Source organism: Symphalangus syndactylus, chromosome 7 (genome assembly GCF_028878055.3).
Source record: "Symphalangus syndactylus isolate Jambi chromosome 7, NHGRI_mSymSyn1-v2.1_pri, whole genome shotgun sequence".
NCBI lineage: Eukaryota > Metazoa > Chordata > Mammalia > Primates > Hylobatidae > Symphalangus > Symphalangus syndactylus.
In genome coordinates this window covers 96,463,024-96,478,363 of record NC_072429.2, presented here as the reverse complement: position 1 = coordinate 96,478,363, position 15,340 = coordinate 96,463,024, and the positions used below count along the sequence as shown (strand labels likewise).

Sequence of the window (15,340 nt, the reverse complement as noted above, 5' to 3'; positions counted from 1 at the left end):
CCCACCGAAGTCTCCCGAAGTGCTGGGATCACAAGCATGAGCCATTGTGCCCGGCCATTTCTTTCTTTATTTATTTATTGAGATAGCGTCTCACTGTGTCATGCAAGCTGGAGCGCAATGGCATAATCTCGGCTCACTGAAACCTCTGCCTCCTGGGTTCAAGCGATTCTCCTGCCTCAGCCTCCCGTTTAGCTGGGATTACAAGCGCCTGCCACCATGCCCAGCTAATTTTTGTATTTTTAGTAGAGAAGAGGTTTTACCATGTTGGCCAGGCTGGTCTCGAACTCCTGACCTCAGATGATCTGCCCACCACAGCCTCCCAAAGTGCTGGGATTACAGCAATGAGCCACTGCGCCCGGCCATGCCCGGCCATTTCTATCTCTAATGTGCTCACATATATAAATCATAGGTAAAAGCACTACAACATACTTTTATCTTTAATTATCACACTCCTTTTTTCCCAAATTGTCTAATGTAAGCATGATGTAAGCATAAAATAACAACTAACATGCTAAGACAATGATCAATAATAAACAAATCTGTCCAGGCATTCAAGTCAAACCTGGAAATAGATATAACAAGGGAGAAACATCAGAGTGAAATAATATTAATTCAAGGATCCAGACGAGCACAGTGGCTCATACCTGTAATCCCAACACTTGAGGAGGCCCAGGCAGGATGACTGCTTGAGCCCAGGAGTTTGAGATCAGCCTGGACAACATAGTAAGACTCCATCTCCACAAAAATTAGACTCATGAATAATCCACTCATTGTTTAGCATATAATCAAGAAATAACTGGCTGGTGCTTGTAATCCCAGCACTTTGGGAGCCCGAGGCAGGAGGATCACTTGAGGTCAGGAATCGGAGACCAGCCTGGCCAACAAGGTGAATCCCCATCTCTACCAAAACATACAAAAACTAGGCGGGTACGGTGGCGCATGCCTGTAGTCCCAGCTACTGGGGGGCAGAGGCAAGAGGATCGCTTGAGCACCGGAGGTTGAGGCTGTGGTAAGCTAAGACTGCGCCTCTGCACTCCAGCCTGGGCAACAGAGGTGAGTGGGGAAAACAGCAAATAAATCAAGAGGAGGTGTGCTATCGTCTGGGAAGAAGTGAGGAGCATCTCTGCCTGGCCGCCCCGTCTGGGAGGTCTACCACGGAGACCAGAAGCAATGTGGGGGCTGGACGTGGTGGCTCACGCCTGTGGTCCCGGCACTCTGGGGGGCGAGGAGGGTTGATCACTTCGGGCTAGGAGTTCGAGACCAGTCTGGCCAACTTGGCGAAACATGAAAAATACAACAGACAAACCAACCAACCAACTCAGTGACAACAAAACAGGTCTACCCTGGAGTCATACTCTAATTTTTTCTATTTTCCTCCCTTTCTGATCCTTTATCCCACTTTCTTTTTCTTCCTCTTCCTTCTCCCTCTTGTCAAATAGGGGATTGAGTTATTATCACTGATCCACATAAAGTCCCTCTCTCATTTATTTTAACTCCCACCCCCCATTTTTATTCCCCGACTTCCCATGTGCAACCTTCCTAATATATTTGATACGCATCAAAAAAATAAAAAATAAATAAATCAATCAATCAAGAGGAGGTGTGAATGGAAATGAACTAAGCTAAGGTGCTTGCATTGTCTAGGAAGAGATCAAAAGTACCAATTAGTGTTACATCTTTTTTTTTTTTTTTAAAGACAGAGTCTCGCTCTGTCGCCGAGGCTGGAGTGCAGTGGGGCAATCTCGGCCTCTGGGGTTCAAGCAATTCTCCCATCTCAGCCTCCAGAGTAGCTGGGACTACAGGCAAGTGCCACCACACTCGGCTAATTTTTGTATTTTTAGTAAAGACAGGGTTTCACCATGTTGGCCAGGCTGGTCTCAAACTCCTGACCTCAAGTGATCCACCCACCTCAGCCCCCCAAGATGCTGGGATTACAGGTGTGAGCCACCATGCCCGGCCAGTGTTAGACTTTCTTAAAAGTCAAAGATATATAAACTCTACAGCAAACCATTAATAGAACAGTCTTGAGTGATAAGATACATGGGTCTTTGCTTAGTGATAGCTGAGCTGTTTATATTTTACGCCCTTTTATGTAAACGTACAATAATCAGTAAAAATTATTCGTAATTTAAAAAACAGGCCAGGTGTGGGTGGCTTACTCCTGTAATCCCAGCAATTTTTGAGAGGCTGAAGAGTAAGGATCCACTGAGCCCAGGAGTTCAAGACCAGCCTGGGCAACATAATGAGACCCTGTCTCTACAAATAATAATTAGCCAGGTGTGGTGGTAGGCACCTGTGGTCCCAGCTACTCTGGGGGCTGACGCAGGTAGACTGCCTAAGCTCAGGAGGTTGCAGCTCCAGTGAGCTATGATCATGCTACCACACTGCACTCTGAGTGACAAAGTGAGATTCCGTCTCAAAAAATAATAATAAATAAACACTATAATCTGATTTGCTGTTTCTGATACTTGGCTAATTTCTATATTCCAGTATTTGGAAATTTTTTCCAAAAGTTATTAATAGGGCTGAGCATGGTGGCTCATGCCTGTAATCCCAGCACTTTGGGAGGCCGAGGCAGGTGGATCACCTCGGGTCAGGAGTTTGGGACCAACCTGGACAACATGGTCAAACCTTCTCTTAAAAATACAAAAGTTAGCCGGGCATGGTGGCGGGTGCCTGTAATCCCAGCTACTCAGGAGGCTGAGGCAGGAGAATCGCTTGAACATGGGAGGTGGAGGTTGCAGTAAGCCAAGATCATGCCATTGCACTCCAGCTTGGGTGACAGAGCGAGACTCCATCTCAAAATAAATAAATTAAAACAAAATAAAAGCCATTAATGGCAGGTATGCCTCTCATTTGGACTCAATTTCAATGGGCAAATCAAAGGAAAGTTTGAATCAGACTCTCAATATGGTCCTGTTCCAATATTAAAATAAACTTCTTCTCACGCTTTTTATTTCAATTCAAATAAATATGGTAAATATATTCTGGGGGAAAATTAGATTTATTGTAAAATCCTATTTGCCTAAGAAATTCACTAAATTAGTTCACCTACTATGTGCCCAACATTCTGACTGAAACTGGTTGTACAAAAATGATTAAGACATGGTCCCAAGCTGGTCATGGCGGTTCACGCTTGCACTCCCAGCACTTTCAGAGGCTGAGGTAGAAGGACTGCTAGAAGCCAAAAGTTCAAGATGAGCTGAATTTTTCTATTTATTAAAAAATTTTAAATTAGCTGGGTTTGGGCCGGGTGCAGTGGCTCACACCTGTAATCCCACCACTTTGGGAGGCCAAGGCGGGCGGTTCACTTGAGCTCAGGAGTTCAAGACCAGCCCGGCTAACATGGTGAAACCTCATCTCTACTAAAAATACAAAAATTAGCCAGGCGTGATGGCAGGTGCCGGTAATCCCAGCTACTTGGGATGCTGAGGCAGAAGAACTGAACCCAGGAGGCAGAGGCTGCAGTGAGGCAAGACTGCACCATTGCACTCCAGCCTGGGTAACAGAGCAAGATTCCGTCAAAAAAAACAAACAAACAAACAAACAAACAAAAAAACAATTAGCTGGGTTTGGTGGTGTGTGCTTGCAGTCCTAGCTACTTGGGAGGCTGAGGTGAAAGTTAAGGCTTGCACCCATGAGCTCAAGGCTGCAGTGAGCTATGACGGTGCCACTGCTCCCCAGCCTGGGTGACAGAGCAAGAACCCCAACTCTTAACCCTTGTCCCATTTGTCCCAAGAATACTTGCCAGCAGCCCTAGCAGCTGCAGCGTTTATCCTGAGATAAGTTTGCCACAAAAATCTTGCTTTTATTATTATTTTCGCATTCCTCTAGTATATCAATTTGGGAAACGATAGACATTCTGTTTACAGCATTCAGTTGTAATAGTGGTATTTCCATGTACAAAATATACTAATTCTCTATCGCTGAAAGTGTCAAATCCTACAAAACGGCATTCCTATGGACAATGTTAACATCACTCTTGAACAGCTGTTGGCCCAAGATTCATTTGAACAATCTGATTTTTCTGAAATAGACAATACTGATATTCTGTTTAGAAATAATTCCAAGAACAATTTTTATTTTATTTTACAATGAAAATCACTCAGATTTGCTTCACCCTCATAGGGTGTTTATATAAAATTAAATGAGTGCTAGGAGCAAGCTAAACCTTTTTTTTTTCTGAACAGAAAAATGGTTTAAAAAAAAGACATGGTCCCTGTGCCCAACATTAGTCCAGTGGAAGAAACATACATCAACAGCCAAGTAAAATGTAGAATAAACGCTATAACATTCATTAACTCATTCATTCAGTTATTCAAAAATCTATTATGCAACAAATATATGTCAGGCACAACGCTACGCATCACATATATATTATGGCAAAGCCCGACTATTATCTAGTCGGGAAAACAATAAAGTGGATGTTCTATTCAGAGTGAAAACAAATTCTGTTACCTTATCAACAGTATTTTTTTCTTTCTAGAGTTTCTAGTTATTATTTTCAAATCTGTCATATCCCTTGTATGATTTCTGAGGTGACACTATTAACACCAGAAAGTAACAGACCTAAACATCCTGAGAGAAAAATCATAGCACAAACAATTTTAGGGTATCAGATTAAGTGACTAATTGACTGTTATGCTGGGCGCAATGGTTCACGCCTGTAATCCCAGCACTTTGGAAGGCTGAGGAGGGTGGATCACTTGAGGTCAGGAGTTCGAAACCAGCCTGGCCAACATGGTGAAATCCTGTCTCTACTAAAAATACAAAACAGCCAAGTGTGGTGCTGGGAGCCTGTAATCCCAGCTACTTGGGAGGCTGAGACAGAAGAATCACTTGGACCTGGGAGGCAGAGGTTGCAGCGAGCGGAGATCGTGCCACTGCAATGCAGCCTGCACTTCAGAGTAAGACTTAGTCTCAAAAAAGGAAAAAAATAAAAAATAAAAAATAAATTGACTGTTAGGGTGGGCATGGCGGCTCACACCTGTAATCCCAGCACTTTGGGAGGCCAAGGGAGGTGGATCATTTGAGCTCAGGAATTTCAGACCAGCCCGGGCAACATGGGGAAACCCATATCTACAAAAATACAAATAATTAGCTGGTCGTGGTGGCTCGCACCTGTTGTCCCAGCTGCTTGGCGAGCTGGGGTGGGAGGCACCTGGAGCCCAGGAGGTCAAGGATGTAGTGAGTGGAGATGATGCCACTGCACTCCAGCCTGGGTGACAAAGTGAGACCTTGTATCAAAAAAATAAAATAAAAAAGAACCAACTGTTAAGAAAAACTCTAAGGCACACAAGCAGGAAAATGAGCCACTCTTGGCAATCCTTGGAGTTGGATTCTAATGGTGGCCATGACTTCTAAGTCAAAGGATGGTCTCTTTGGTTATAGACTCTGAGGGAAAAAGTTTAAGGAGTAAAATGGATGTTGTACCTTTTATTAGAGCCCCATTTCAATAGATATAATTTTTTAATATATTATGGAAGTCCCCCCCCCCAAATTCAACCAGGTCTTTCTGATTCACCAGTTTAGTCAACAGTACCATCCTTTCAGGACGTCTTCCTCATAGGTGATGAACTAAACCAAGAAACCACCATCCCCATATGCACCATTTTATATTATAAAAACAGTGCTGCCTCCCTATCAAGTCTGATCATTACTACACCATTCTACAGATGAGGACTCAGACTTCAGGGACATATGCACATACCATGTTCACAAAATACAGTCACATAGTTTTCAACTGACATTCAATTGTTGGTGCTTTGATTACAAATGCCATATATGCTCTTACCAGTAACCCAGGTTCCTCCCAAGAAGCCACCACACCCCATTCACAGGCCCTGGCCAACTCTGCTAAACCAATCCCTGGCAGCAAGCTCAAAATTCCTTTCAAGGGAGTGCTCCAGACAGCACTCCCAATCTGACAAGTGGCTAGCGTGCAAAACGATTTGCCACACCAGCAGAAGCAATCCCAATTTCTCTGAGTGCACTTCAGTCGGTTCTGGTCTTCATTCTCAGGCTAAGACACCATTATGTACTCAAAGAACACAGGGTGCACGTAATTAACAACAAAGATGTCTGGACAATGGACAGAAGGCAAAGGATGGCCCCCAGAAGAGGCAAAGACCTGCTGGGAGACATGGAGGGACAGGGTGTGGAGGCAGAAAATGACTGTGCTCCCTTTCATGTCTTAAAGAACATTTTAAATCCTTGATTATGAAGAGACAGGCCCAGCCCAGAGCCTAGTTCAGGATGGACAATGGAGACCTAAACTCTGTGCACAAAAAAGTATCAACCAGGCATGGTGGCTCATGCCTGTAATCCCAGCAGTTTGGGAGGCCGAGGCAGGTGGCTCGCTTGAACCCAGAAGCTCAAGACCAGCCTGGGCAAACAAGCAAGACCCTGTTTCTACAAATAATAATTTGTAAAAATAGCTGGGTGTGGTGGTGTGTGCCTGTGGTCCCAGCTACTTGGGAGGCTGAGGTGGGAAAACTGCTCGAGCTGAAAGGTCGAGGTTGCAATGAGATGTGGTTGCACCACTGCACTCCAACCTGGGAAATAAAGTGAGACCCGTCTCAAAAAAACAAAAAGCTAGGAAGGGCTCAGTGGCACACACCTGTAATCCTAGCTACTCGGGAGGTTGAGACACGAGAATTGCTTGAACTCAGGAGGCGGAGGTTGCGGTGAGCCAAGACTGTGCCACTGCACTCCAGCCTGGGCAATAGAGCCAGACTTTGTCTCAAAACACAAAACTGCTGGGCACAGTGGCTCATGCCCGTAGTCCAACACTTTGAGAAGCTGAGGCAGGCAGATAACTTGAGATCAGGAGTTTGAGACCACCCTGGCCAATGTGGTGAGACCCCATTTCCGCTAAAAATACAAAAATTAAGGCCAGGCACGGTGGCTCATGCCTGGATCCCAGCACTTTGGGAGACTGAGGCGGGCAGATCACAAGGTCGGGAGTTCGAGACCAGCCTGGCCAACATAGTGAAACCCTATCTCTACTAAAAATACAAAAATTAGCCGGGCGTGGTGGTATGTGCCTGTAGTCCCAGCTACTCAGGAAGCTGAGGCAGGAGAATGGCGTGAACCCGGGAGGCAGAGGTTGCAGTGAGCCGAGACCGTGCCATTGAGCTCCAGCCTTGGTGACAGAGTGAGACTCTGTCTCAAAAAAACAAAAATGAAAACAAAAACAAAACTTAGCTGGGCATGGTGGTGTACACTAGTAGTCCTAGCTACTCAGGAGGCTGAGGCACGAGAATCATTTGAACCCAGGAGACAGAGGTTGCAGTGAGCCAAGATCATGATACTGCACTCCAGCCTGGGTGAGAGTGAAACTGTCTCAAAATAATCATAATAATAATAATAGTAATTCGTCATCAAAACTACAATGGGAAGGCCAAGCGCAATGGCACATACCAGTAACCCCAGCACCTTGGGAGGCTGAGACAGGCGGATCACCCGAGGTCAGGAGTTTGAGACCAGTGTGGCCAACATGGCGAAACCCCACCTCTACTAAAAAACACAAAAATTATCCGGGCATGGTGGCACATGCCTGTAATTCCAGCTACTCAGGAGGCTGACACAGCAGAATTGCTTGAACCCAGGAATCAGAGGTTACAGTGAGCTGAGATGGAACCACTGCACTCTAGCCTGGGCAACAGAGTGAGACTCCGTCTCAAAAAACAAACAAACAAACAAAAAAACATACAATATTATATCATCTCACCCCAGTTAAAATTCCTTTTACCCAAAGTCAGGCAGTAACAAATGCTGACAAGGAAGCAGATAAAATGGAACTTTTGTATACTGTTGGTGGGAATGTAAATTATACAACCACAGCCAGGCGCGGTGGCTCATGCCTGTAATCCCAGCACTTTGGGAGGCTGAGGCGGGCGGATCACGAGATCAGGAGTTTGAGACCAGCCTGACCAACATGGTGAAACCCCGTCTCTACTAAAAATACAAAATTTAGCCGGGCGTGGTGGTGCACACCTGTAATCCCAGCTACTCAGGAAGCTGAGGCAGGAGAATCGCTTGAACCCAGGAGGTGGAGGTTGCAGTGAGCCAGGATCACGCCACTGTACTCCAGCCTGGCGACAGAGTGAGACTCTGTCTAAAAAAAAAAAAAAAAAAAAAAAAAAAAAAATTATACAACCACTATGGAGAACAGTTTGGAGGTTCCTCAAAAAACTAAAAATAGAGCTATCACACAATGCAGCAATCCCACACCTAGGTATATACCCAAAAGAAAGGAAATAAGCCTATCAAAAAAACAATAGCTGCACTCCCATTTTATTGCAGCACTATTCACGATAGCGAAGATTTGTAAGCAACCTAAGTGTCCATCAACAGGTGAACAGATAAAGAAAATGTGGTGCATATACAGAATGGAGTACTATTCAGCCATAATGAGATCTTGTCATTTGCAACAACATGGATGAACTAGAGGTCATTATGTAAAGTGAAATAAGCCAGGCACAGGAAACCAAACTTTGCATGTTCTCACGTATTTGTGGGAGCTAAAACTTTAAACCATTGAACTCATGGAGCTAGAGAGTAGAAGGGTGGTTACCAGAGGCTGGGAACAGTAGTGGGGAGTAACGAGGCAGAAGGTTAATGGGTACAAAAAAGTGGAAAGAGGGCCGGGCGAGGTGGCTCACACCTGTAATCCCAGCACTTTGGGAGGCCGAGGCATGCAGATCACCTGAGGTCAGGAGTTCGAGACCAGCCTGACCAACATGGAGAAACCCCATCTCTACTAAAAATACAAAAAAAAAATTAGCCAGGTGTGATGGTGCATGCCTGTAATCCCAGCTACTTGGGAGGCTGAGGCAGAAGAATTGCTTGAACCCAGGAGGCAGGGGTTGCGATGAGCCAAAATCACACCATTGCACTCCAGCCTAGACAATAAGAGCGAATCTCCGTCTCTCCAAAAAAAAAAAAAAAAAAAAAAAAATTAGCCAGGTATGGTAGGGTATGTCGGGTTCCACCTACTTCAGAGGCTAAGGAGGGAGGATCATTTGAGCCTAGGATGTCAAGGCTGCAGTGAGCCGTGGTCACACCATTGCGCTCCAGCCTGGGCAAGAGAGACTCTACCTCAAAAAAATAGGCCAGGCGTGGTGGCTCACACTTGTAATCCCAGCACTTTGGGAGGCCAAGGTGGGCAGATCACCTGAGGTAGGGATTCGAGAACAGCCTGGCCAACATGGTGAAACCCCATCTCTACTAAAAATACAAAAAATTAGCCGGGAGTGGTGGCACTCGCTTGTAATCCCAGCTACTTGAGAGGCTGAGGCAGGACAATCGCTTGAACCTAGGAGGTGGAGGTTGCAGTAAGTTGAGATCACACCACTGCACTCCAGCCTGGGCAACAAGAGCAAAACTCCGTCTCAAAAAAAAAAAAAAAAAAAAAAAAAAAATATATATATATATATATATATATATGTATATATATATATATAAATAAAGAGTGAGCACCAAATGAAGATGTTTTCCAAAAAAAATGGCTGTCAGGGCCGGGCACAGTAGCTCACACCTGTAATCTCAGCACTTTGGGAGGCTGAGGTGGGCGGATCACGAGGTCAGGAGTTCGAGACCAGCCTGGTCAACATGGTGAAACCCCATCTGTACTAAAAATACAAAAAATTAGCTAGGCATGGTGACGGACACCTGTAGTCTCAGCTACTCAGGCGGCTGAGGCAGAAGAATCACTTGAACCCGGGAGGTGGAGGTTGCAATGAGCCAAGCTTGAGCCACTGCACTCCAACCTGGGCGACAGAGCTAGACTTCATCTCAAAAAAAAAAAAAAAAAAAAAAAAAATGGCTGTCAGAAGTTGCAGCCAACAGATTCTTAACAAAGGAAATTTTAGAATATATATTTCATACAGAGGAATAATGATCCTAGACAGCAGATCTGAGGTGCAAAAGAAAATGATGGGCTGTGTACTTTGGGTGTAAAAATATTCACTTTTGACCAGGCGTGGTGGCTCATGCCTGTTAACCTCAGCACTTCTGGGAGGCCAGGGCAGGTGGATCACTTGAGGTCAGGAGTTGGAGACCAGCCTGGTCAACATAGTGAAACCTCATCTCTACTAAAAATAGAACAATTAGTTCTCTCTTCCTTTCTCCACCATCGTGGTGTGTGCCTGACTCCACTTCTTGCCATGTCTTCTCACAAGACTTTCAGGATTGTTTCCTGGCCAAGAAACAAAAGCAAAAATGTCCCATTCCCCAGTGGATTCAGATTAACAACTGGTAATAAAATCAGGTACAACTCCAAAAGGAGACACTGGAGAAGAAGCAAGCTGGATCTATAAGGAATTGCACACAAGATGACACATATTTACACTGTGTCAAGGTCATGACCATCTTCCCACAGCAAGCTGAAAATGGCGCCACCATCTGGACAGTTGGACGTTTTACTGGGAATATATTTTTTCTCTCTGAATCGTTATGAATGTGTTGGTTGGCTGGGTTCGGTCATAAATATATGAGACCTTTTATTTAAAAAAAGAAATACAAAAATTAGCTGGGCATGTTGGCAGGTGCCTATAATCTCAGCTACTTGGGAGGCTGGCGCAGGAGAATCACTTGAACCTGGGAGGCAGAGGTTGCAGTGAGCCGAGATCATGCCAGTGCGCTCTCCGGCCTGGGCGACAGTGAGACTCTGTCTAAAAAAATAAATAAATAAATAAATCATTTTTAAGTAAGAATTATAGTGGTTACAAAAAGAAAAAAGGAGTAATGGAGAAAGAGGGATGCAAACATGCAGGTAATTCTAAGCAAACATTAATTGTAAATCAATGTGTTCGGGAACTTAGAAAAGGACACTAAAATACAAGAGAGAAACGACTGGAGTTAAAGGACTTGTATTCTTTAAAAGAAAGGCAAAGATATTATTAACCCCAGACTTTAATAAGTTAGGTGTATCTGTTAAAAGAAATAGGCCAAGCGCAGTGGTTCACGCCTGTAATCCCAGCACTTTGGGAGGCCAAGGCAGGCAGATCACTTGAGGTCAGGAGTTTCAGACCAGCCTGACCAACGTGGTGAAACCCTATCTCTACTAAAAATACAAAACTTGGCCAGGCAGAGTGGTGTGCGCCTGTAATCCCAGCTACTCGGGAGGCTGAGGCAGGAGAATCACTTGAGCCTGGGTGGCAGAAGTTGCAGTGAGACACTGCACTCCCCCTTGGGCGACACAGTGAGACTCCATCTCAAAAAAAAAAAAAAAAAAAAAAAAAGAAGAGTGTGACTTCCAAAAATGGATGGGAAAAAATTCAGTCAATCTGAAACATGGCAACAAAGGAGAAAAAAACAGAAACAATGACTGAAATAAATCTTAATATATTTGTGATCATTAAGTGAATTTGTCCAGTAAAAGACAAGCATGGTCAGGTTGCCCAACACTGTCCCTCCCATCTTCAAACTCTCCTATATGCCTTATCATAGCGCCACACACTCTCCTTTGTAGCATTTATCACAACTGTGATCCTGTACCTTACTAATCTATATTAATTTCTTTTTTTTTTTTTTTTTTTTTTTTTTGAGACGGAGTCTTTCTCTGTCCCCCTGGCTGGAGTGCAGTGGCGCGATCTCGGCTCACTGCAAGCTCCACCTCCCGGGTTCACGCCATTCTCCTGCCTCAGCCTCCCAAGTAGCTGGGACTACAGGCGCCTGCCAACACGCCCGGCTAATTTTTTTTTGTATTTTTAGTAGAGATGGGGTTTCACCGTGTTAGCCAGGATGGTCTCGATCTCCTGACCTTGTGATCCGCCCACCTCGGCTTCCCAAAGTGCTGGGATTACAGGCTTGAGCCACCGCGCCCGGCTCTATATTAATTTCTGGTTATTATTTATTTCCTCTACTTGACCACAGATTCCACACTGACAAGGACTCGGTCTATTTTCAATTGCCATTGTATCACCGACACCTAGCACAGTTCTGAACACAGAGGAAAAGTTCTCCATAAAATCTGCTGAAGGAGTGAGAAGGGAGGAGAGAAGAAACTGAATCTGCATCAGCATTCCTTCCAGACTTAAACTGCCTGCAATTAGTTTCTTCTGGGATGGAAAGTCCTTATCCCTAAGTTCTCTGATCCATAAACAAGATGCATTGTCTTATAGAGATGACTGTTCTCATACTGAAATTGCTATTCATGTTACCTTCATTTAATCTTTTTAAAAATTCTTAGCAGTCAATTAAAAAATCCATTAATGGACACACCTTGAGAAAGATGCATTCTCATTGGATACTACATTTCATGAATAATCATAATTATTTTAATTTTGTTTTATATTTATACATAATTTTATTTTTTAATTTTATATTTGGCCACGCATGATGGTTCATGCCTGTAATCCCAGCACTTTAGGAGACCGAGGTGGGAGTATCACCTGAGGTCAGGAGTTTGAGACCAGCCTGGTCAATATGGCGAAACCCCATCTCTACTAACAATACAAAAAGCCGAGTGTGGTGGTATATGCCTATAATCCCAATTACTTGGGAGGCTGAGGCATGAGAATCGCTTGAACTCAGGAGGTGGAGGTTACAGTGAGCCAAGAACGTGCCATTGCACTCCAGCCTGGGGGATAGAGCGGACTGCGGACTCTGTCTCAATTAAAAAAAAAAAAATTTTATTTGTTTAAGCTGCTTTGAAATGTTAACCCCAAACTGAATAACTGAGGCAAGTATCTCAAGCAGTCAAGGTTTACTGAGCCAACATTTGAGGACATGCCTGGGAAAAACACCAGCCACAGAAACACCTGAGGCCTACCATTTCCAAAGAGGGTTTTGGGAACTTAGCATTTAAGGTGAGAGTGCAAGTAGGAGAAAAAAAGGGAGGCGGGGTAAGCAGTGAGGCAAATGATTACATGACTTGTGAGGCTCCAATTAGTGCTCAATAAATCTCCTTTATACATAAACACTGGAAAAGAGGAGCAGAGGAAAGAGTCAAGTATGCAGCCATCTCTGAATGAGTGATCGCCCCTTGTCCTTGTTCTGTACCTGGGAAGATAAGCCTGTAATCGACATTGTCACTGTGAGAATTAACAGAACTCAGTTTGGGGAGTTAATCTTACGTTGCGGACCTAAGGTTACAATTGGCTTGTGTGTTTTATTGGGGGATATGTATCTTGAAAGATTTTCCTGAAAGATTTAGGGGCCAACAAGGAATTTCCGTGGGAGCAGTTTGTGAGGACAGCCATTGGGAGAGGCATAAGGCCCTTCCTTATTGTGAGAACCTGGCTTATGTATAATGCTGTGACATAGGGTGGTGAAATGACAGCTACTTGTTTGGGAAAAGCACGGCAGTGTTGCATGACTCAGTTCTCAGGCTTAACTCTCCTCTTGGCATAACTAGTTTGAGGGGGGGCGGTCCTGAGATTTTATTTTCTCTTACAGTTACTTTTAAAATAACTATTTATTTAGATTTATTTTTAGAATTAGTAACTCCAATTTACGGAGGAAAACTGAAGTCCTAAGAATCAGCAAGTACTGACTTACTGACTGGAATTAAAGCTTCCGGTAGTTAGCACAGCACATTCGCGGGGCAACAGCAGGGTGATCCTCAGGGATTTACAGCATTTTGGGAAGCTGAGGCAGGAGGAGCGCTAGAGCCCACAAGTTTGAGACCAGCCTAGATGACAGAGTGAGACCTTGTCTCAAACCAAAAAAAAAAAAAGGGGCCAGGCGCGGTGGCTCACGCCTGTAATCCCAGCACTTTGGGAGGCGGAGGCGGGCGGATCACAGGTCAAGTTATCGAGGCCATCCTGGCTAACACGGTGAAACCCCATCTCTACTAAAAAATACAAAAAAAAAAAATTAGCCGGGCGTGGTGGCAGGTGCCTGTAGTCCCAGCTACTAGGGAGGCTGAGGCAGGAGAATGGCATGAACCCGGGAGGTGGAGCTTGCAGCGAGCCAAGATTGTGCCACTGCACTCCAGCCTGGGCGACAGAGCGAGACTCCTCAAAAAAAAAAAAAAGAGAGAGAAGAACAAGAAGAAGTAAGGCTGCCCTTAAGTGGCAGCTGATGTCCTCTAAGTCTCTTCTCCCCTTCAGGCTTATCAAGTGTATGACAGCCCAGCTAAAGAAACATCTCCTGGCCAGGCGCGGTGGCTCACGCCTGTAATCCTAGCACTTTGGGAGGCTGAGGCGGGTGGATCATGAGGTCAGGAGATCGAGACCATCCTGGCTAACACGGTGAAACCCCGTCTCTACTAAAAATAAAAAAAAATAGCTGGGCATGGTGGCAGGTGCTTGTAGTCCCAGCTACTTGGGAGGCTGAGGCAGGAGAATGGCGTGAACCCAGGAGGCGGAGCTTGCAGTGAGCCGAGATCATGCCACTGCACTCCAGCCTGGGCAACAGAGCCAGACTCCATCTCAAAAAAACAAAAAAGAAAGAAAAGAAAAGAAAGATCTCCTAGCCTCCCTCACAGCTAAGGTCACATGTCTTGTTTTTGGTTACTGGGATGTAAGTGAAAGTGATGTGTGCATTTTCCATTTCACACCCTTAAAAAAATAAAGCTGCTTGTCCTCCAGATACCCCTTTCTCCCTTACAGCAGGCCAGGACACAAACATGGTGCTGGTAATGTCTCCACCATGAAGACAAACATAAAGGAGGCAGCCTCCTTAGAACCAGAGAAGGAATCCATGCACAATATTCAGGATGGTGGAGCTACACCCCCACCCGCCAGCCTGGGTCTCTGGATGGCCTCAAGGAACAACATTGGCCAACACTCCTTGAACTGTTAACAGGAAAGAAATAAACTTCTACCTTCCTGCAGTTTTGCATTTCTTTGTTACAGCAACTTTCTCTATAGCATAACTGGCTCACCTTCAGTTTTGCAACCCCCAGACCCACTACTGTTAGTCAACACAAGTCTGAGTACCTACTATATGCTAAGGGTTACTACTTCACCATCTCTGCACCATGGAACCAACTGGCTGTGTGATTTTAGTAGCTCAAGGTTAATTTTTTTTTTTTTTGAGACGGAGTCTCACTCTGTTGCCCAGGCTGGAGTGTAGCGGCACGATCTCAGCTCACCACAATCTCAAGTGATTCTCCTGCCTCAGCCTCTGGAGTAGCTGGGACTACAGGCACGTGCCACCATGCCTAATTTTTTTGTATTTTTAGTAGAGATGGAGTTTTACTATGTTGGTCAGGCTGGTCTCGAACTCAGACCCTCATGATTTGCCCGCCTTGGCCTCCCAAAGTGCTGGAATTACAGGCGTGAGCCACCACGCCCAGCCTTGTTTTTTTTTTTTTTTTTTAAATTCAATCTTATGTTTACTAGTAATTTGAAATTACATTTCCTCAAGCATTTTTTTTAACCTCCCA

General features: G+C 44.8%; 1 protein-coding gene across 1 annotated transcript in view; it reads right to left on the bottom strand.

Moving 5' to 3' along the window:
* LAPTM4B (lysosomal protein transmembrane 4 beta) overlaps positions 1 to 15,340 on the bottom strand; it is an 86,158-nt gene that overhangs the window by 59,408 nt on the left and 11,410 nt on the right.